General features: G+C 42.3%; 1 long non-coding RNA gene across 4 annotated transcripts in view; it reads left to right on the forward strand.

Annotated features, from left to right (window-relative positions):
• The window catches only part of LOC106518411 (uncharacterized), a 135,870-nt gene that overhangs the window by 13,337 nt on the left and 100,206 nt on the right, over positions 1–22,327 (forward strand). The window contains exon 3 of one of the 4 annotated variants that reach the window (XR_001310314.1): positions 6,274–6,439. The exons of the other annotated variants lie outside the window; for them this stretch is intronic. This is a non-coding gene — a long non-coding RNA (uncharacterized LOC106518411). Of the gene's footprint in view, positions 1–6,273; positions 6,440–22,327 lie in introns of those variants that run through there. 4 annotated transcript variants of the gene reach the window in all.

The following is a 22,327-nucleotide window of genomic DNA, read 5'->3' on the forward strand; positions in this document are numbered from 1 at the left end:
AGCAGGGATGGGCAACTTAAATGAAGAAGGGGCCACAGTTTTTTTGTTGACACTACCAGAGAACCACATAGTGCTGCACAAATACCCAAATAACATAAAACTGATATTTTATTAATGGTTTTATATGTATATAGGTATCAAAATACAGTGCAGTAAATTAACATAGTGTATTTTATGCTCAAATGCATGTATAACCGTTGTACTCTTGTTTACTAAATATGAATGTAAAAGATTTTAGGCAAACAAAAAATAAACGCTTACTTTCTTAGTGAAGACACTTTATGTTCTGTGTGGTTGTCCGTCCGTCCGTCCATTTTCTGCCGCTTATTCGGGATCGGGTCGCCGGGGCAGCAGCCTAAGCAGAAAGACCCAGACTTCCCTCTCCCCAGCCAATTGGGCCAGCTCGTCCGGGGGAATCCCAAGGCGTTCCCAGGCCAGCCGATAAACATAGTCCCTCCAGCATGTCCTGGGTCTTCCTCTGGGCCTCCTCCCAGTCGGACATGTCCGGAACACCTCGCCAGGGAGGCGTCCAGGAGGCATCCTAACCAGATGCCTGAGCCACCTCAACTGGCTCCTCTCAACGTGGAGGAGCAGCGACTCTACCATGAGTCCCTCCCAGATGACTGAGCTTCTCACCCTATCTCAAAGGGAGAGCCATACACCCTGCAAAGGAAACTCATTTCAGCCGCTTGTATCRGCGATCTCGTTTTTTCAGTCACTACCCAAAGTTCGTGACCATAGATGAGGGTAGGAACGTAGACCGACCGGTAAACCAAGAGCTTTGCCTTCTGGCTCAGCTCCCGCTTCACCATGACAGACCAGTACAGCACTCGCATCACTGCAGACAAAGCACCGATCCGCCTGTCGATCTCCCGCTCCATTCTTCTCTCATTCGTGAACAAGACCCCGAGATACTTGAACTCCTCCACTTGGGGCAGGACATCCTCCCCAACCCGGAGAAGGCACACTACCGGTTTCCGGCTCAAGACCATAGTCTCGGATTTGGAGGCACTGATCCCCATCCCGGCCGCTTCACACTCGGCTGCGAACGGCTCCAGCGAGAGCTGGAGATCACGATCTGATGAAGCCAGTAGAACCACATCATCAGCAAAAAGCAGAGATGTGATCCTAAGGTCACCAAAAAMGATCCCCTCAACACCTTGGCTGCACCTAGAAATTCTGCCCATAAAAGTTATGAACAGAATCGGTGACAAAGGGCTACGTTGGCAGAGTCCAACCCTAACAGGAAACGAGTCCGACTTACTACCGGTAATGCGGACCAAGCTCTGGCACCGGTCATACAGGGATCTAACAGCCCGTATCAATGGACCTGGTACCGCATACTCCCGGAGTTCTCCGCACAGGAGTCCCAGAGGGACACGGTTGAACGCCTTTTCCAAGTCTACAAATCACATGTAGAATGGTTGAGCAAACTCCCATGCACCCTTTCAGGACCCTGCTGAGGGTGTAGAGCTAGTCTGCTGTTCCACGACCAGGACAGAAACCACAATGCTCTTCCTGAATCCGAGATTCGACTATCCGATGGACCCTCCTCTCCAGAACCCCCAAGTAGACCTTTACCAGGGAGGCTCAGAAATGTGATCCCCCTATAGTTGGAACACACTTGGTCCCCCTTTTTAAATAGGGGGACCACCACCCCGGTCTACCAATCCAGGGGAACTGCCCCAATGTCCACGTGATATTGTAGAGTCACGCCAACCAATGCAACCTCACAACATCCAGAGCCTTAAGGAACTCCAGGCAAATCTCATCCACCCCCGGCGCATTGCCACCGAGGAGCTTTTTAACCATCTCGGTGACCTCAGCACCAGAGATTGGAGAGTCTGACCCAGGGTCCTCAGGCTCTGCTACCTCATGTGTCGGTAGGATTGAGGAGGTCTTCGAAGTATTCCGTCCACTGACCCACAACGTCCCGAGTTGAGGTCAGCAGTGCACCATCCCCACCATAAATAGTGTTGATGGCGTACCGCTTTCCCCCCATGAGACGCCGGATGGTGGACAAGAATCGCCCCGAAGCCGTACGGAAGTCTTTTTCCATGGCCTCTCCGAACTCCTCCCATGCCCGAGTTTTTGCCTCAGCGACCACCCGAGCCGCAATCCGCTTGGACTGCCGATACCTATCGGCTGCTTCCGGAGTCCCACAGGCCAAAAAGACCAGATAGGARTCCTTCTTCAGCCTGACAGCATCCCTCACCCCCGGTGTCCACTAGCGGGTTCGAGGGTTGCTGCCACGACAGGTACCAACAACCTTACGGCCACAGCTCAGGTAAGCCGCCTCAACAATGGAGGCACAGAACCGAACATGGCCCACTCGGACTCAATGTCCCCCTCCTCCCCTGGAATGTGTTCGAAGTTCCCCTGGAGGAGTGAGTTGAAGCTCCGTCTGACGGGAGACTCTGACAGACATTCCCAGCAGACCCTCACTATACGTTTGGGTCTGCCAGGTCTGACCGGCATCCTTCCCCACCAATGGAGCCAACTCATCACCAGGTAGTGGTCAGTTGACAGCTCCGCCCCTCTCTTCACCCAAGTGTCCAAAACATGCGGCCACAGATCAGATGAAAAGACAACAAAGTCGATCATCGAACAGCAGCCTAAGGTATCGTGGTGCCAAGAGCACAAATGGACACCCTTATGTTTGAACAATGTGTTTGTTATGGACAATCCATGACAGGCACAGAAGTCCAATAATAAAACACAGGTCGGGTTCAGGTTGGGGGGGGGGTTCCTCCCAACCACGCCTCTCCAGGTCTCACTGTCATTACCCATGTGAGCGTTGAAGTCRCCCAGCAGAATGAGGGAGTTCCTGATAGGAGCACTCTCCAGCACCCCCTCCAAGGACTCCAGAAAGGGTGGGTAATCTGAACTGCTGTTAGGTGCATAGGCACAAACAACAGTCAGGACCCGTCCCCCAACTCGTAGGCGGAGGGAGGCTACCCTCTCGTTCACCTGGGTGAACCCCAATGTACAGGCACCGAGATGGGGGGCAATAAGTGTCCCCACTCCTGCTCGGCACCTCTCAGCATGGGCAACTCCAGAGTAGAAGAGTGTCCAACCCCTCTCGAGGAGACTGGTTCCAGAGCCAGAGAGGGACGTCGAGCTGAGTCCAACTATATCTAGTCGGAAACTCTCAACCTCACACACCAGCTCAGGCTCCTTCTCCACCAGAGAGATGACATTCCATGTCCCTAGAGCCAGCTTCTGTAGCCGAGAATTGGACCGCCAAGGTCCCCGCCTTCGACTACCACCCAATACACATTGTACCCGACCCCTACGGCCCCTCCCACAMGTGGTGTGCCCATGGGAAGAGGGACCCACGTCTCATCTTCGGGCTGTGCCCAACCGGGCTCCATAGGTGAAAGCCTGGCCACCAGGCACTTGCCAACGTGCCCCACCTCCAAGCCTGGCTCCAGAGTGGGGCCCCGGTGACCCACGTCCGGGCGAGGGAACACTGAATCCATTTATCGTGTTCATCATAGGGGTCTTTGTGCTGCACTTTGTCTGATCCCTCACCTAGGACCTGTTTGCCTTGGGTGACCCAACTGGGGGCATGAAGCCCCCGACAACATGGCTCCTAGGATCATTGGGACACTCAAACCTCTCCACCATGATAAGGTGGCAGCCCAAGGAGAGGTGTGTGAGAGTGTGGTTGTGGTTCTGGTAAAAATTTGCTGTCATTTATGCATTTTTTTCCATACTATCTTTATTAGGCATTTTGAGATTTATACAGACAAACAAACATATAAACAACAATAAAAAAAGACAAAACTTACACAGCACAGCTGCCAGAATCAGAAGAGAAAGTTTGGAGGCATGTAAATAAGTCACAGCATTCTCTTGACAGGCACCAGTTGYGCTACAGACTCAATGARATGTCATTTAGGTTCACTTTARTGGTTTGTTAATTTTGAAATATTTAAGAACATGTTCCCATCTTCTTTTAAAGGTATAAAATTTTCCATCCAGACAGTATCTCAATCTTTCTAATACAATCACTTCAGAAAATAGGTTTTCATTTATGTATTTTTGAATTGAGGTCAGCTATGATGGCAGCCACCTAGACTTCAGTATACTTCTCATATTTAACTTTGTGCACCGTGATGTACAGGTGACTCATATCTCACCACTTCCTGATTCATGACAATCCCCCCTCTAAAACCACTGGCGCCCCCTATGGGAAGCATGCCCCACAGTTTGAAAGCCTGGTCTACCAAACCAATCACGATGCACACCTTATCTCACAGTTAATTTGCCACAAATAACAGAAAAAAACTTTAACGCTTCCAAACACTTTTCACCTGTAAAAAGGATATAAGATTGTGGCAATGGGCGGCACGGTGGCTCAGTTGGTAGAGCTGATGCCTCTCAGCAAGAAGGTCACCGGTTCAAATCCCGGTCCGGGGACCTTTCTGGATAGAGTTTGCATGTTCTCTCCGTGCATGCGTGGGTTCTCTCCGGGTACTCCGGCTTCCTCCCACAGACCAAAAACATGACTGTTAGGTTAAWTGATAACTCTAAATTGTCCCTYGGTGTGAGTGAGAGAGTGAATGGATGTTTGTCTCGTTTGTCTCTATGTGTGGCCCTGTGATGGACTTGCGACCTGTCCAGGGTGTACCCCGCCCCTCGCACTGTGACTGCTGGATATGGGCACCAGTGACCCACGTGACCCTGAAAAGGAAGAAGCGTGTACAGAAAATGGATGGATGGATTGTGGCAATGTTTTTAATATAAAATAAACTTTTGAACATTTCAAAAATAGTAAAATAAGTAAATAAAATAAACATGACAAAAACTTTTATTGTGCGAGAGCATGCACTGTATGAACAAAATATATTGGCAATTACCAACATAGAACTATTCTGAAGCATATGTAGGTGTTTCTCAAGCATCAACACTGATTGTGTTTGCTGTATTTCGAAAAGGTTGTTTCTTCTCTTTCATTTTTCTTTCAATTTTGAATTTCACATTAATTTTAGCAGCCAAAACTGATTTTATTTTTTTAATGAAATCGCAGTAAAAACATTTAGTTCTTCCTATTTCTAAATGTCAACAACAACAACATGATGTTGCTCTTATTTTGAAATGTAACCTGGAGCTCTTTGTTAAGAGAAACGGAAATGATGAATGAAGACGTTGGGCTTGACACTGGCGGCCTCTTCATATAAACATATAATAATGACGGCTAATGAAATCTGCTGGCTGTTATTATTCCCAAGTCTTCTGATTACCTCGGTAACAACAGCAAATCCATGAAACTAAATGAATAAATATGAAAGTCTGATGCTAGAAAAGTAAGCTAATGATATAAACACCTATGCAACGATCATCCAATCAGGTGGTACGCTTGAGTAACGCCTTTTTTTGCTCATCCAATCCGATGTGCCCCTTGGAAATAGCTGGTCTAGGTGAGTCCCTTGAAAAATAGTCTTCCTTTGAAAACACCTACTCGTCTGCAGAGATATCTACTTGATAAATACGGTAAAACTGAATTTGAACAAAAGACTGCTGTTCCTAAATATCTAAAAAATCTTGCAGGGCCAAGTGTGAGATTGTGAAAGAAAAAGGTGAGCAAAATGTAAATTCCAGCTGTCAATCAYGAACCACGGGGCAGACATAAAAAATCTTTTACAACCCTTCAAATCTTGTTAACAGAGCAATGAGGTTCAAAAAGACCACCTGCACACTTATTAGGTGGTCTGAATGAGATCATTGACACCATAATGGCACGCTGAAAAAAGTTACTGTCTTAAATGTACTTCCACATAATGTGCTCCCTCATGGTCATGAGTAACACAAGAGCACAGGAACTGCACTTTAGTCAGTCTGTGTAAATGTTCCACAGCAAAGAAGGACATCTGAGCCCAGACAAAAATGAAACTATATTTTGTAGTGCTTCCAAACATCAACATGATGTAGTTCTATGAATAAAAGAGTCAAATTTTGACCTGGCACAGTATATTTGTTTCAAAACAACCCTTTTTGATGCTTAAAACATACATGTTAGTGGCTATAACTGCTTTGTTTGATGACTAAACCTTATCAGAGCCTGCTTCCCAAGAAGACATTAGCATTGTAGCTTTACTAGCTCCCATTAGTGGTAAACAAATGCACCTGTCTCTGTTTACCATCTCTGCTATATTTGCTCTGACAACACACCGATGCCAAGTCATAAAGACAGAGGAGAGGCAATTCATCTTTATTGCAGGCAATCATTCTGAATATTCACATGGGCTATCTGTTTCTCCCACACAGGATGGGTGGTGGCCAAATAATCCCTCCCCAGGACTGAAGACGATCAACTCTCCACAGATATCGCATTGGTCCATAGTTGGAATGTACAGTATATCAGGTTTATCATAAGGGTTTAGAGGGAGTTTTTCTGTCTTCTCATGCAAACTGCTTATGCGTCCAACATGTTAACAACAGCTGCTCTGCTACATGAGTTACAGTGGTTTTGTGATATATTGGCTTTTATTAGCAAGCATGATTAAAGTCAGCCAGGAGGGAGAGCGGCCAGGTGCTGGGCTGATGAGCAGAGTGACAGTGTTAATAGACTGAGGCTCCAGGGAGGTGGCCTCCGTTTGCAGCACCAATCCGTCTTGATTTCTGCACATTGCCTTCTTCAATTACACTAAGTGTTTAGCTCTGGTCACCGGCAACATAGGCATGCAGAGACCGTAGCCGGGGATGGAAAAGCATATTTTACACAGTGCACAGTGCATTATGCATGAAAATGTGAAATACATGCCAGCATGGGCTGTCACTTTTAAATATTCACACACTGTAGCTGTGGCTAAAGTTGGTGATTGGGTATGAGCCGGCCTGTAATCTGTGGCTGCTGCTTCACTATCTCTCAGATGTATTCAGGGCTCTTTGTTCAGCAAGTGGGGAGAGATGATGCAAAGATAAAACATTGAGGGATACACTCTCTTCACAAGAGCAAGGAGGGAATTAAAGTTGTCCTCTCCCTTCTGAGGGAAAAAGCGCATTATCTTCATCACCTAGCCTCTGCATCTGAGATCACCCGGCACCTTTACTCAAGATAAGACCTAATCTGGACCCTTGGTTGTGTCTTTATTTACCCGTGTCAAGGTTATGAGTCTTAGAAGTTGCTGTTTCTGTTCAATCAAATCTGACAACACAAAGTTGGAAAGAAAGAAACAAAAAAAAAGTGCTTTCTGTGGATTGGCTGAGTCTATATTCAGGTTAGAGCTGAAAGAAACAACTGCCTTTTCCAAAGTGAAGGCAATAGGAATACAACTAACACATAAACACACATGTTGCAGTTGAATGTTTGTCCAGTGAAACTAATGTAATTGGAGCTTATGTTTTCTTTGAGACAAAATGAGACAGACTTCAATGAGGACCTCATTGAACACTAGACACAGGATTACACCCACTCAACACGCATGTGCATTCAAACTCTGGTAGCGTCTTTATTAGTTTAAATCACAGTGTGCTGATTAGGAGGGTATTGTGTATTTTCTAGGCACATTGTTGAATTCTATACCACAATAAAGTAGCTATGTTACCTTCAGTTTTTATGAAAACACTGTATATATATATTAAAKCAAATTTGACTTTGCATCATAGTTAAACACCTTGAAATGGTTCTTTGTCTCTTTAAGAACCTCCTACCATTTTTGACACTCTCACTTCAGCATGTCTTCACAACAATGCTTCGAAGGAGGGGTGCTCTGTGGGACGGAAGCTAGGCTCGGGACTGAGCTCCAGGGAGGAGCTTTGTGTAAATAGGTGGAGCTTTGTACCAGCAAGTATTTAGGCTGCTCCACATGGCTACAGGGGATTCAAGGATTTCTCAAACATGCATGAATGAGTCAAAGCAACACTCTGGGTATGTTTTTGATAAGGGAATGATATCCATCCATGGTAAATGGTAAATGCACTGAACTTACAGAGTGCTTTATCAAGTCCTTKCGGACCTCAAAGCGCTTCACACTTACAGATATTCACCCATTCATACACAGTGATGATGGTAAGCTACACTGCTGCCCTGGGGCACACTGACAGAAGCGAGGCTGCCATGCACCAGTGCCACCAGACCCTCTGACCACCATCGGTAGGCAAGGCAGGTGAAGTATCTTGCCCAAGGACACAATGACTGAAATGGCAGGACAGGGGATCGAACTGGCAACCTTCCGGTTCCAGGACGGCTCCCCTAACCACTCCACCACAACCACCCCATCCATCCGTCCGTCCATCCATCCGTCCGTCCATCCATCCATCCATCCATCCATCCATCCATCCATCCATCCATCCATCCATCCATCCATCCATCCATCCATCCATCCATCCATTCAGTATCTATCCACAAGTTTCTGGAAACGCACATGTAGGCTGTCTTGACAGATGCTAGCCCCGCGCAAAGCCCTCCCGACTGTTTTTTTTTCCTGTGTACAAGAAATTCATTCATTCAGATAGCTATAACAACAAATTCAGTTTGTTTTTGCTTTAACTGGCAGCTTGAGCAGTTCAATCCTGAGTTCAGTTTCAACTTGTGTATTTCACTGTAAAAAATGAAATGTTGGATTTACTTAACCATGTTATGTGACCTGGTTCCACTTAACTGAGTTGAGTAAATTCAAAGCAATATACCAGTTTTTTAATCAAAGAACATGAGCATGTTGCTTTGAATTTACTCAACTCAGTTAAGTGGAACCAGGTCACATAACATGGTTAAGTAAATCCAACATTTCATTTTTAGAGTGTTGTCGGCTGCCACAACAATTGAAGAAAACTGAGAAATGCTTAGAAACATTTTGGCTGGAACAAGTAGTAGTAAAGGCATAGCACCCTACAAACTGCAATTTATGCCGACGAGGGAAGATCGTAAACTAACGTGGATGCAGCTTTAAAAATCCACTAAAGATAGTTTGCTTGCTTTTTTCCTTTTATCAACAAAAATCCCACGGACATTCGCTCCGATCCAGAGCTCTATCTAGGCTAAGGCTGGCTACTGAAGGCGTCTCGTCCAAACCACTGAGTCAGACACCTTCCAGCAATTTCAACTAAAACCCTAAATCTGTACCTGCCTGGTGAGTTAGGTCGCGTTCACACCTGCATTGTTTAGTCCAATTTAATCAAACTCTAGTTTGTTTGCCTAGAAAGTCTGGTTCGTTTGTGGAGGTGTGAATGCATAATCAAACTCTGATTCGGATCAAAAAAGCAAACTCTGGTCTGCCTGAAAACCTAGGTCTCGGTTCGATTGAAACAAACTCTGGTGCGGTTCGATTGCATGTGTGAACGCTAAGAGGACCAGAGACCGCTCCAAAAGCAGGAAGCGGACTATACTGCATGACATTCTGAGTAATAACAGTATGAAATTTACTTACATGGCGTAAATACCTCACTGGACGACTGTATAAGGTGGACATCATGACTGTGAAGCTGGACACGCTCTACTCGATTAACACGGAGCTTCCTCAGCCGCCTTGTGTGCAAAGCAACATTCTCCGTGGTTCCGCCTCATCTTCCTCTCATGCTGAGCTCATTGTTGAAGAGTATTTGTTTAGCACATTTGCCAAAAACTAAAAAAATAAACCCTATAACCACTAAAATGTAATGTTACAATTGTTTGTTTACATTTTGTAAGAAGAAAATTGTGCTCCATGTCTTGAGGTTTTCATGTTGATTCCTTTAGTGGTTCTTTGTGCAGCGCCCCCACAGGTGAGGGTGGGAACAGGTTGTTTACAGGGTTTAGTTCGGGTGAGAAAGTGCAGTGTGAATTCAAGCCGCACCAACAGAAAATGTAAACAAAGCTCGCAGTTTTGGTCCCCAATCGAACTGAGTCTACCAGACTATCAGGTGTAAATATGACCTTAAACTCAATACAATAAACCTCATGTTTTTACTATGGCCTATTGGTAATTTTACTCGTAGCATTCATGCTAGCCTCATACAGTGTTTCACTGTAGTCAGTAACATATACAATGCTAATATTACTACTTACATAAATTTTAAACATAACCATTTTCTTTAAATGATGCAGAAACAGTGGCTCAAGAGATAAAAATAGCCACATACCCACACAAGATGTGGGTAGCTAAGATATAGGACACCGGTAAAAACAGCAAACCTTTTAACGATTACACTCATTTTCTAACTGAATTTTCCTTTATTTCCTGAAGTCGGATGTGTCGAAATTCACTTTATAATTGTTTTTTTTCCGTTATGTCATTACGACTGAATCCTAGCATAATCCATGTGACTTGTCTGATCATTTGAGAGAGCAGCAGATAATCTATGATATGCACAACATCAGGAGTGGAGATCGTCATTAAGAAGCTTTGTTGATTTTTCTCTGAAGCAACAAATGATCTTTATATGGTTATCTTGGAATAACTGATAATCATTAGGAGAACAACCGTCAGAAGATTTATACATTTTACCAGGTGAGGGTTTACATTAACTACAGTAAAATGCTCCCACTGTAGCAGCACATCATCACTGAACAAATGTGGATCCCTCCTCCAGAGAGACTGAATTGTTATTGCCAATACTGATGACAGGCAGTGAATCTAAATTCCTATAGATTGTTTCTGTAACCTTTCCCGGCTGAGGAATAACAGCGACGTGATCCCAGCACCCCTGCTCTTTGGACTGCTCCCTTGCTCTTACTTGACGCAAATAAGACAGTGACGCCTGGGATGTGGCACCACGTACCTCTGCATCGAGCGGGGGTGGGGGGTGGGGGGGTAGGCGTGCCATCTTTTGACCCCTCAATGCATTTCAGAAAAGGTCAAGCTGACAGTCGTCATCTCATCAGTCTGCTGTTGTGAGTCTGTCACTCTTCCCAGGGACCCCTTTAGAGGCGGGAGGGAAAAGTTTGTGAACAAATTTCCCTGCCCCGATTCTCCAGCTCATCACAGTCAGTTTGCCTCAGAGAAACAGTCTGCRGAGGTGAGATAGGGGTGAGGCGTGGGGATGGCATGACCTTCGTGACCAAGTTATCTTGTGAAAAGGTCACCGCAAGGCCTCATGAAAACCAGAGGGGTGGGGAGGATCGATTTGTCGCCTTTCTTTTATTTATCTCAGTAGACATGCTGCTCCTGGTGTTCTTCCAGGCCAGCGGTGAAGGGGAAGAGATAACAATCTATTAGTGTTGCAGATATCCTTCTCCTTACCTCCCTCTCCCTGTGTCTCTCCTCTGTCCCTTGCTTCTCTTGTCACATACCCTAACTCTATAGATTCCCCTGGCCCTGAGCCAGAGGCATTCGGTGAGAAAATGTGGAAGTCATCAGAAAAGGCTGTTTGACACTCTTGGGTCAATGCGATCAAGCCATGTCATTGCCTAATATAGTGTATTGAAGCATTGGAAATTAAGCCACCCTCACAGAAGCTGCAGCGTTATTAGATCTTAAAGATCACAGGCAGGAGAGAGGGACATCACATACACTTTTCTGTCCTGTCCCCTTTGACTTCTGTAGTGCAGTGTATTAATGGCCCACTCTTATCACCATTTATCATTTGAACAGTGCAATATATGGGAAGGGGTTGCATCAGTAGAGGGAAAACAAAGGCATGATAAAAACGTCATGCAGTGCTGAAAGCTTGGATGATTTAATTAAAAGTTTTCTTTCATTTTTTTAAAGTTGGAGTTTCCGTGAGAGATGGGAAATGAAACAGAAGACTTACTGATGAGTTTGTATTCTCTCATAAAGCTTACCTTGTTCTAGTCCTAATATTGCTGCCATGAGTCTGCCGTCATTTACAAAAAGAAGTCACTCTCTCCATATTTTCATGTAGCAAAACCACCCCACCCTAACATGTGGTGAATATTTCTTCATTACCTGATCATTATGGTCAATTAGGGCCCAAATTTCTCCAACTTTTATCTCCTTAACCAGTGTTCTCATCTGCTGCTTGTGTTACAGGGCCCGCAAATAAATAATTTAGCACAGGGAGGGTGGAGGATTTACAGCTCCCGTCTTACCCAGTCAGGTTGTAAATTCTGAATGTGGGGAAACGGGAAAATTTATTAGGGGGAAAGAGAAAAGAGGGGGAAGGGAAAGGGAGATGAGGGAGGAGAAGGGCTGTGGGGAAGTGGTCCCTGGTGGGCCATAGTCTTACACCACCAACACCATAAAGTCACCATTAGAATGCTGTATTTATAACAGTGGGTTTGCCCCAGGCTGAGGCTGTGATGCAGAGTTCCCCTTCCAAACACACTCTGCTTGTCTCTCTCACACCCTATCAAATACACACACACACACACACACACACACACACACACACACACACACACACACACACACACACACACACACACACACACANCACACACACACACACACACACACACACACACACAACTCAGCAACCATAGCCTCGTGATAATGCCATTTCCCTCAGTATTAGCAGAGCTTCTCCATAAAACCCACACTGTGTCATTCTCCTGGCACTGCTGTCCCTATATATGGTGTTCAGCAGGGCGCCGGCACCACAGAATATCAATGGTTTAATGAGGCAAAGGCTCTTTCTGATGTGCCGCAACATTGACTCTTTGAGGGGAACATGGAGAGTGAAACAACTCTGAAGAGATAACAACGCCCCCCGATGGACCTCTGGTCAGCTTGGAGCATGCTCAGTAGTGCTTGACAATGTCTGTGTGTAATGACAGATAACGTCCCAACGCACCAGAAAATCTTTTTTCTTATTTATCTATTCTTTTCTTTAGTGTTCAAAAGCTTCTAAGCAATTTTTCACAACAGTCTTTGAAATGTTTAATAAATAAACCAAATATTTATTAAAAAAACTGTTTTATTGATTGAAGTATGTGATAATCTTTTTTATTTTATTTTATTTTTTTTTGCTTAATGTATCATGCTTGGGCAGTTGGGTGTTTCATATTAAAGCAAAATAAAAAAATCCATTAAGCAGGCATTGTTAAACGTCCTATTAAAGCAGTAATAAATGTGCTTTCTTAGCTTGTCACATCACAGAAAAAATAGGTTGATAAAAACAGTCATACATGAATGATTAAAACAGTTGCTGAGTATATTGTGATACCTTTGTGATGATGAAAGAGTAGCTAAGCTAGTTGTCAGAGACACAGCCAAAGAGCATGGCTGGCTAATCCAAGGGGCACTGTAATAGGCCTATCGTTGGCATTATAGCGTCAAAAGGCTGGTCAGAATTGTATTGCCTTTGCTCCCTCACTGAGCCCAAACTTATGAACTGCTCTAAATATCCTTATTTTCAATTCTCTAATTGAAAATTCTTCAATTCTCTTGCATGTTGCACATCAACATGCAAGTTTTCCCATGCATAAAGGTAAAGGCACCTCTATGGTAGCATTTACTCATGATGTCTTACCTAGTTATCTTCCTGGTGTCTCAGTGTTATGATGGACTTCACAGGTTCTCATTTGTTGACAGTAAAGATAATCACCAGCTCCCCACGACCCTGAACTAGATTAAACTGCCACAAATAAATGAGACGGTGAGACACAAAGAGTTAAAAGAAAACCCATGGGGAGATGTAATTTTTGCAATGTAACACTCACTGAGCAGATTGAAAGCAAGTCTAACTTTTATCAATGCTTGTGGAAAAAAATGCATAAAGACAGAATAAATGTATGGGTATAGAAGCTAGCATGATAACATTATTAGTCTGCATTTGTATCAAATACTTAAATCTCTTGACCTTTATATAAAAAGTCTTCATCAAGTTCTCATTTTGCTCTCAACCCCTAAAGTCCTGGTGTTGGTTTTCATATACTTTGATCTTGATCTTATCTTGCTCTCAGCTATGCATTCTTGACCACAACACTACTTCAATGGATATTTTTGTTGAATAGACTTTAAATAGATTTTTTTTAATTAAAATGGTGGCTCATATTTATAGTTGCTCTTATCTGAAATTTGAATTGTGGTCTTAAACAGCGTTTATATTTAACGTGAGCTTCAAAAAAAGAAAAAAATAGGTTAATGAGGCTGGCAGAACACGTGAGGCTTGAAAATAACCATTGTATGGTGGAGTCAGATGTAGTGGAGTAAGCCAACAGTGAATAAAAATATTCAGACGAGGCAGTCACTGTGGCGCAGTAAGCAGAGCAAATCCCCTGTGCCTTTTCATACACTCTGTTGAAAAGCAATAAGAGGAGGTACAGTACCTTTTGTTTATCTGTCCCACTCATGCTTTTATTGTCAAACCTTGTTTAGGAATATAATTTCCCTTTAACTGGCCTTTTGCTTTCCTGGCTCTGTTCAGGCACTTTCATGTCACCGGTATACAGTCGAGCTGCTGCCTTGGAATAAACTGCTTTTATTTAAAGCTAGCCAGAGGGGTCAGAGAGCCTGATCTGTCATTTGCAGTGTAATAAACACAGAAGGAGAGTTCCACATAAACACCTCCAACCAATATAAACAGCCCACTACAGGAAATGAAAATGTGGCCATAGGAAGTTAACCCTTTATGCCTCTGCTTAGTGGCGGAAAAATCAAAAAGGAATGTGTGCACAAATGTTCAGCTAAGGACCTCCGTATCCTCCCTTTTGGTGCTTTTTCATCCAAACATCTATTAATTGTCTGTCAAGGAGAAATATAGTTAAACATGAACGTGATGGTAGTGTCCGATCTCATTTAACGAAAGAATAAAACTGTCTCTCGCTGAAGACAGATACGAAGAGCTGTATTGACCTCCAGTGATGCTCGTGAATAACCAGTTGTCTCCCTCAATCGATCACAGCAATATGAAAGACAATACAGATCGAAGGGGCTGCCATGATTTGTGGGCCAACCAGAAGGTCAAAACGCATACACTTCTTCTTTGCAATCTCTCTCAACTTTTCTTTTTGATCGCACGCAGTTGACTTTTGAGTTTTTTCCCCATCACAATGTCCTCTGTGAGGCACCACATCGGCCTCCGCTGCTTAWCCATGCATGGTCATTTAGCTCAACGCTGCACGATTCTCAATGAGGCAGTGCCAGCAGTTCAGTTGACCCTTCGAGGGCACCACTTTGAGTTGCTTCTTTTTCTCCTTCATTTTTCTCCGTTCTTACTTGTCTTATTCCCCACAGTCTGCCTGTCAAAGGGCCAAAGCCTTGGCTGCTTGTTGCGCATGCTAACATCCCAGTCTGAAAGATGGGACAGAGAGCAAGTGAGAGAGGGAGACAGACCGAGGCCAAGACTGTTAAAGCTACGGCCGCCGACCACCGACAGACTTTGAGAGTTGAGTGAATAAATGCCCTGTCTTCTTGGGACAGGGTGCACTCACTCTCACAAACCAGCACGCATGCATAAAACCCTAGGGGCTGGGGGGCCAGGGAGCAAAAAGATTGATAACGCCCCCCCTCTTCAAACAGCGAACAATCCAAGCAAGCCCAATGTGACTTTTAAAAAACCCAATGAATAGTGCATAGAGACAGGTCAAGGGCAGGATGGGTAGAGGGTGGGTTAAGGAGTATTTCTTATCAATCAGAGAGTCATCGAGGGAATGCGAGACGAGAAGCTGGGCTTGTTGGGGGTTGGGGTGGTGGCGGCACAATAAAGCGCCTTTGATAGCAGTGAAAGGGAGAAAAAGATGCAGAGGTGGAATGGGTATTATACCCAGTGATAGTAAATTCTCCTGTGATGTGAGCCCTTCGTCAATCGTGTCATGTTTTGCTTGCCTGACTGAAGTTAATCTGTTTTTAGAAGTGACTCAAAAGCAGAGCTACTTAATATAAGTGAAGGTATATCTACTGAAAAAAAAAAAGAAACAACCAGTGGTGGAAATGAAAAGAAACTGCTCATTGTGAAAGGTATCGAAAAGATTACAATATCAGATCAAATGAGTAACAGAGTTGGCAGACACCTTGTTGGTCTCATATCAAAAGGATGTATTTTCCCATGGGGCCTGGAAACAAGCAGCAATTTGGTACAGAAAGTGTCATACAGATGTTGTATTTTCTTCTGCACCAAATCAGCCACCAGCTGTTGTAAATGGTCCTTAAGCTCCAACAGATCAGCATTAAGCTAACGTTGACAACCAAGCAGCTACCATACTGTATACTGTACATACAATTTGGAAAAGAATTGGAGACCTGGCTGACCATGGGATCACCTCAACGTGAAGCAGTCTGTTCAGAGACACACGAGTTGTCTGGATGAGCATTGTCTTGTTGAAAGATTGTACCAGGGTGCTGTCTCAGAAGGGCTAAAGTATGTAAATACAGGATGTCACTGATGTAGCATTTTGTTAAGGTGTCTTAAACTACTATCAGACCATTCTACCCAAAACTTACTACCTGCAGTTATACGCCATGACTCCTCATACCATGACACTAGAAGAAACACTGTTGTGTCTCTCTTCAACACTGACAGGATGGGTCTTTCCTCAGTGCATAACCTAGATGCATGGCTAAACATGATTTGCTGTCACCTGTCATCACTCCACTCCTCTTGGTTATGACACCATCACAAACACAGCTCTCTTTGCTCAAATGTTAATCACAGTGTATACGTAAAATAATGAACCCATAGTTTGGCCAGTCTTGGTCATCAAGATATGATGAAGGATAACACTGGGTGTTGTGAGAATCAAACACCTGTGTATGGGATGAGGTGCTTTATTACCAAAATCCTCGTTTGATYTCCGTCAACCAGAACCTTAATGATATGTATGGGTGCTTTCACATCAACATCAAGCCACTGTTACATCTCTGACAACTGACTGATAACACTTTTGGTTCACTTGTGATGCCACACCCTGTTGCCTTGAAAATCAAACAATTAGACCTGTCTAGTCTGCAAAAAAGATCAAATTCAGCTAATTCATTTTAGGTGTTAAATTTCTTTTTATGTTGCATTTGTTAGTGAGTATAACATTTAGTGTGCTTTGGTCTACTTTCTAAAAAAGATGCCTTGTCATTCACTAAGTTTTTGTATTTTTAGCATATGCTGTGAAACTATTCTCTCTGTTTCAGCTCAGAGCTACTGTATAAGGGTAAGCTGGGAAAGGTACCATGAATAATAGTACTATGCATTTTTAGATTCAGAACCATTTTACCGGCGACATCATGGTCTGGTGCTTCAAAGTAAACCCTCGAACAACTGACTTTGATCAACATGATTAAAAATGATGTCTTCTATTCAAAGAACCGCGGAGAAGAATAACAGGTGGGAAGGCCTTTCATAATGGCAAATCAATATAGAGAAACTACAGCACAGTTCAGCCTAAATGCCACACCAGCCTTTGGCCTCTTATCAGCACCCAATCACAGGCAATCAAGCTCTTTTAAAGACTGATTTAACCCTGATGAGACCTATGTCGGATGAACCCCGCTCTCTCAGACACTCTGACACATGCACGCACTCACACACAAGCCACTTTCTGCAATATTGCAGGAGAGATTAAAGCCAAATGAAAGAGGTAGAGACAAAGGTGACGTCTCCTCTTTTGAAATGGCAAGAGCGTGGCTTGACATGAAGCGAGTGGGTGAGTGCCTGGGTGAACAAAAGGCTGGCGCCACGTGAGAATAGGGCAGAGGTGGAAGCGGAGCTGGCATGGTGGGGGGCAGGCCTTTAATTAAAAGGATTATATTGAGGTACACAGAGCTGRAGAGGAGCTGTCCACTGGGCCCAGATTGACTACAGTAATGAAACCTATCCTTGTCATAGGAAAAAGGAGTGAGAACAAGAGAGGAAGTGTGAACGCAACTTTAAAACTTTGTCAAGAAAAGACAGAAGAATAGCTCACAGGAAGTAAACATGAAGGAACAAATGCACCTAATGAGGGATTATCAACTTGAGTCGAATGACAAGAGGTTAAAGTAATAAATATACAAGGTCATAAAGAATAATAACAATGAATGAACTAAGACATTAAATTAGAAGTTTTCATAGATTAAAGTCATTACAGATATGCTCCCGGCCAATAGAGAGTTTCCCTCTTTAATGTAAATGAATTCTAACTTTGGCACATCCATCTAGTGTCTCTGCTTCTCATTAATTTTTATCTCTGCAGATATAATGAAGTCATAATAGCAGGGAGTCTGATGAGTTGTCAATTAGAAACTTGAATGATCCCTGTTCTGAAAAGGAGAAAAAGGTTGGTGATTATCCTTCTCCTTTTAACTCAGTGGTAACTGTTACCTGTCAACTTTTATTCATTCTCACCTGTATAGTCTTCAATTTAAACTTTACAGCTGTTTGACACTGAGTGATTGTCTCATCTTTTCATGCTGGTTTGCAACAGAATATCGTGTGCAATAAAATCAACATATCAGAGTAAGCTAAAAAGAGACTGCCGTCACACATGGCCACTTGCAAACTTTCCACTGTGCAGATAAGTGGCGTGTGTCTGCCTCCAAACTATATTTATGTTATCATTTCCAATCCGTTGTGTTGTGTGGAACTGCATGACTTCCTACTGCTGCTGACCAAGATTAACATTATCTCTGACCACTCTGCCAGAAAACCAGACGCTGCAATAAATGAATTAGATAGAGGCAAAACAGAAAAAGTACAACTTTTGGTTCTGTCTATTACATTTCCAGGTTTGCAGTTTTTGTGTCTGACGAGCTGCATGCACATACACAAAAACATCAGCTGAACAAAGCAGGTAAACAAAGAAAGTTGTATTAAAGACTTGTGACAGAATAGTACTACAAGTACTACTGTTTTTGTTTGTGTTTTAGTTGATGTTTTATAATTTTTCAATATGTTGCATTTTTGCCATATTATTAGGGGTATGTTTCTGGAGCCTATATTTTAAGAAAACATGTCATATGTTAGAATAATACACTGGATTAAACAGAGGTATAATAATAACTAGATACCGTGTAGAGGTAAAATAATGACCCCAGCACGCACAAATGCACCAGAACTCAGAAGTCTTTATTCCTAATTAATGTCATGCTACCAGATGCATCCCAAAATTGTAGTGGTTTGGATGGGGGTCTTTTTTTGGGTGGGGGGTTGGGGCATTAGGCCTGATGGATAGAGCTTCATCAGAGCTAAAGAACAAAAGAAATCTGATGCTCCTATGTTGAACAGTTTCTGAGTTATAAGCATTTTTGCATGTCCATACACCCTACTTTGAAAGGAGCCCCCTCCTCAAATATAGGGCCTATCGTAAAACCGTTGGCTGGCGCAGTGTAGGTCAGACTCATCTACAGCCCTGCCAAATTTCCTGTTGACCGGCGCAGCCGTTTTTGTGCTACGGTTGACCAAAAATCACTGGAAAAAAAAAAAACAGAAAAAAAACAGTACGAAAACAATATGACTCCCGATTACGCTTCGCTTGCGGGGGTCATAATAAAGCTAGTGAGATTGCAATAAATAACACAAACAAAGTATTTTTTACAGTTAAATTTTAAGTTCATTTTAGTTTTAGTCATTTTAGTCATAATTTATATAAAGGATAAAAAAACATCATTGTTTCAACATATTAATAAAGAAGGGACTTTTTTCCAGTTAACTATTAAATAATGATAAATCCATGATCACCTATATTAAATGGCCATTGAGTAGTTAATTGGTTGATAATGGTAATTTGTAAACAAAGCGAAAAAACAATCAGACTAATTGCTGGCTAACTAGTTGCTAGTTAGCATTTTTAGATATATGTTGCTTTATGTCCAAACAGTCTTAATGACTCTTTAAATGTTATAAGGACTGTTTAATGCACTGACAGAGGACTCCTGTGACAACACTCAAATAGTGGTCAATGCCGGTAAACCAACATGCATATGGCATTAATGTTGTAAAAAATACAGAAAAACAAAAATTACAGAATAATCCAAAATTGGAGCTATTTTGTTGTTTGATTTAGAATAAAACAACTTAAAGCTCTACATTCAGAAGATGGAGTTACACGAGCCAAGACTCATACAACAAATTTGTTAAAATAAGAGACAGTAACAGTAACTCATTTAACATCACTATTGCAGTTTTTTGGTGCAGGTGCTAAAAGACCACTTCATTTGCTTAGCCAATGCATGCTTTTATAGACCATTCACATCCCTTTACATCTTTCAAGAGTCCCTGTTGAAGTGAAGAAAAAAAAAACACCCGTTCTGAAGCTAAATAAACGTTGATAAATGTAGTTGTGCACACTGAATATGAACAGCCACAGTACAACAAGTGCAAAAACAACAAAAAAGGACAACTACATCAAACAGACTGTAACCTAGTACCATATGGTTCAACAGCCCTTATAGTGTTGACATAGAAAGTTATCTTTCAGAAAGATTACAGGTTTTCCCTGTATATTTCAACTTTATATTATAATTTAGTTTTTGTCACAGCCAAGTAATAAAGGAAATCTTGTCTTTTGTTGGGATTTTTTGTAATGTACAAGAATATTTCTGTGTTTAAGAATTCTACATGATATAGTGCCAAATGCAATTTTATCTTTAGTGTCAAATATTGTTTTAAAATATGATTAATATCTTATCAAACCAGATATAACATCAAATTGTCAGATGTTACATTAGTACACCAGACAGCAAAAGAAGCAAAGTAATTTTTTTTCTTGGAGAAAAAGTTTAAATGTTCTTGCAGTGTCTTTCACCATCAGTCTCTTGGCCACAGTCTGACAAATAAATGAAGGGCAGATGAGGGCACAGACCTGTAGTAGGCAACAACTTGCATTTGAGAGAAACTATCTAGCTTTTTTGACAGTTCTGAATTCGCTACATGACATATGTGACTCAGCAACAGTCCAGAATTGGAATCCAAATGCCTTGACATTTAATTGCCACTTGTAGGTCACTGACTTAACAATCCAAAGCCCAGCAGTAGATCAGCTCATCAGTGTGCTGACAGATTCCCAGCTTCTCTCCCCACACCAGGTTTTCTCTCTTTCTCCTGGCACCTGATGTCAGTACGAGGCGCTGTGCAGGCAGTGATGACCTGGTCAATAATCAGTAATAAAGATGGTGTGCTGAGCATGATTGTAGAATGATTGGTCTGTCGATAGTGTATTGAGCTGACATGCCGAGAGCCAGACAGATGCGCATTTTGGAGGCAGCTGAGAGACAGCAAAACATGGGCTAAAATATGGCAGTTACATTAGGACAATAACAGCAGTGGATTGAGCCAACAGACCAGCGGTCTGTACACATACCTTACAACCTATCAGTGCTGTTTTTTGATTAGACTCTGTAACTTGTCAGAAAAACATACTGTGGAAAAAAGGCATATCTTCACAAAGCAAAGCTGCTCTGGTGGCAATCTGAATGTGTACCAGAGCATAAACATGGTTATCTTGTGGTTTGTTACAACTGTGTGACCACTGTTCCTACAGTGGCAACTTTATCTCAAATGTTAGATGTGTTTGAATTCAGTTCTTTATGTTGTCACTCATTTAATGACCAAAAGAACAGATTACGTTTTTTTTATAGTTTTGGAGAGACAAAATTACAAAAGTGTTAAATGGGCAAATGATGGCCTTTTGTAAATACATGAGTGATAACTTAGCATCGAGTTCATTCCACACTGAAAAGTGTGAATGAATAATACAAGCATAAAATATTAAAACTAATTTAAAGGTATTTTTTGATTTTGTTTTAACAATCTGTCCTCTTTAAATTAACATATCTCACATCTCATACTYTATCTGTTAGGGTTGTTGGAGCTGTCTGTGCTGAGTTTCATTGATTGGAAAAAGGTTATTTTCCAATTGGAGAACCAAGTGTTTGATCCCCAACCCATGCAAAGTCCCAACTAATTCACAGAGGAGGTCATTGGAGATTTCACTGTGCCTGTCTTATCTGACTGTCAGCTATACAAGAAAATTAAATAAAACATTCACATTGCAAACAATCACATTATTTTAACAATTTTGGTTGTTATTTTTGTACAAAATGAAATAATACAAGACTGGATAAAAGGAAGCCATTTACAACAATATTTTGTAAACTACAAATACTTTATTTCTTAGACACACAATATAGACAAATGTTTGTTTGAGTGCCAATTTTGTATACATTTAGAAAAATGTAATAATCTTTTATAAATAGGTTCTGAACAAGTTTGTAGACACTTTTTGATGGATCAACAGACATTTARAAAACTTTACATACACTGAATCAGGCTCATATTTCCATTGCTGTATTTTATTCAGCTTACATGAAAAACAGATCATATTCCACAACAGACTTTGTATCAACAATTGCTTTAGGGTTTTCATGTAAGTAACCTATTGACAAATGTTTCCTATTTAAAATGTAAGTTGTGAAGAATATAGTTAAACAGTGAGGAAGGAGAATCCAGATAAATGAGGACACATTATTTGGCAGAACAGTAAGCCAAATACACACACACACACACACACACACACACACACACACACACACAC

This window comes from Austrofundulus limnaeus, unplaced genomic scaffold (genome assembly GCF_001266775.1).
Source record: "Austrofundulus limnaeus strain Quisiro unplaced genomic scaffold, Austrofundulus_limnaeus-1.0 Scaffold60, whole genome shotgun sequence".
NCBI classification, from domain to species: domain Eukaryota; kingdom Metazoa; phylum Chordata; class Actinopteri; order Cyprinodontiformes; family Rivulidae; genus Austrofundulus; species Austrofundulus limnaeus.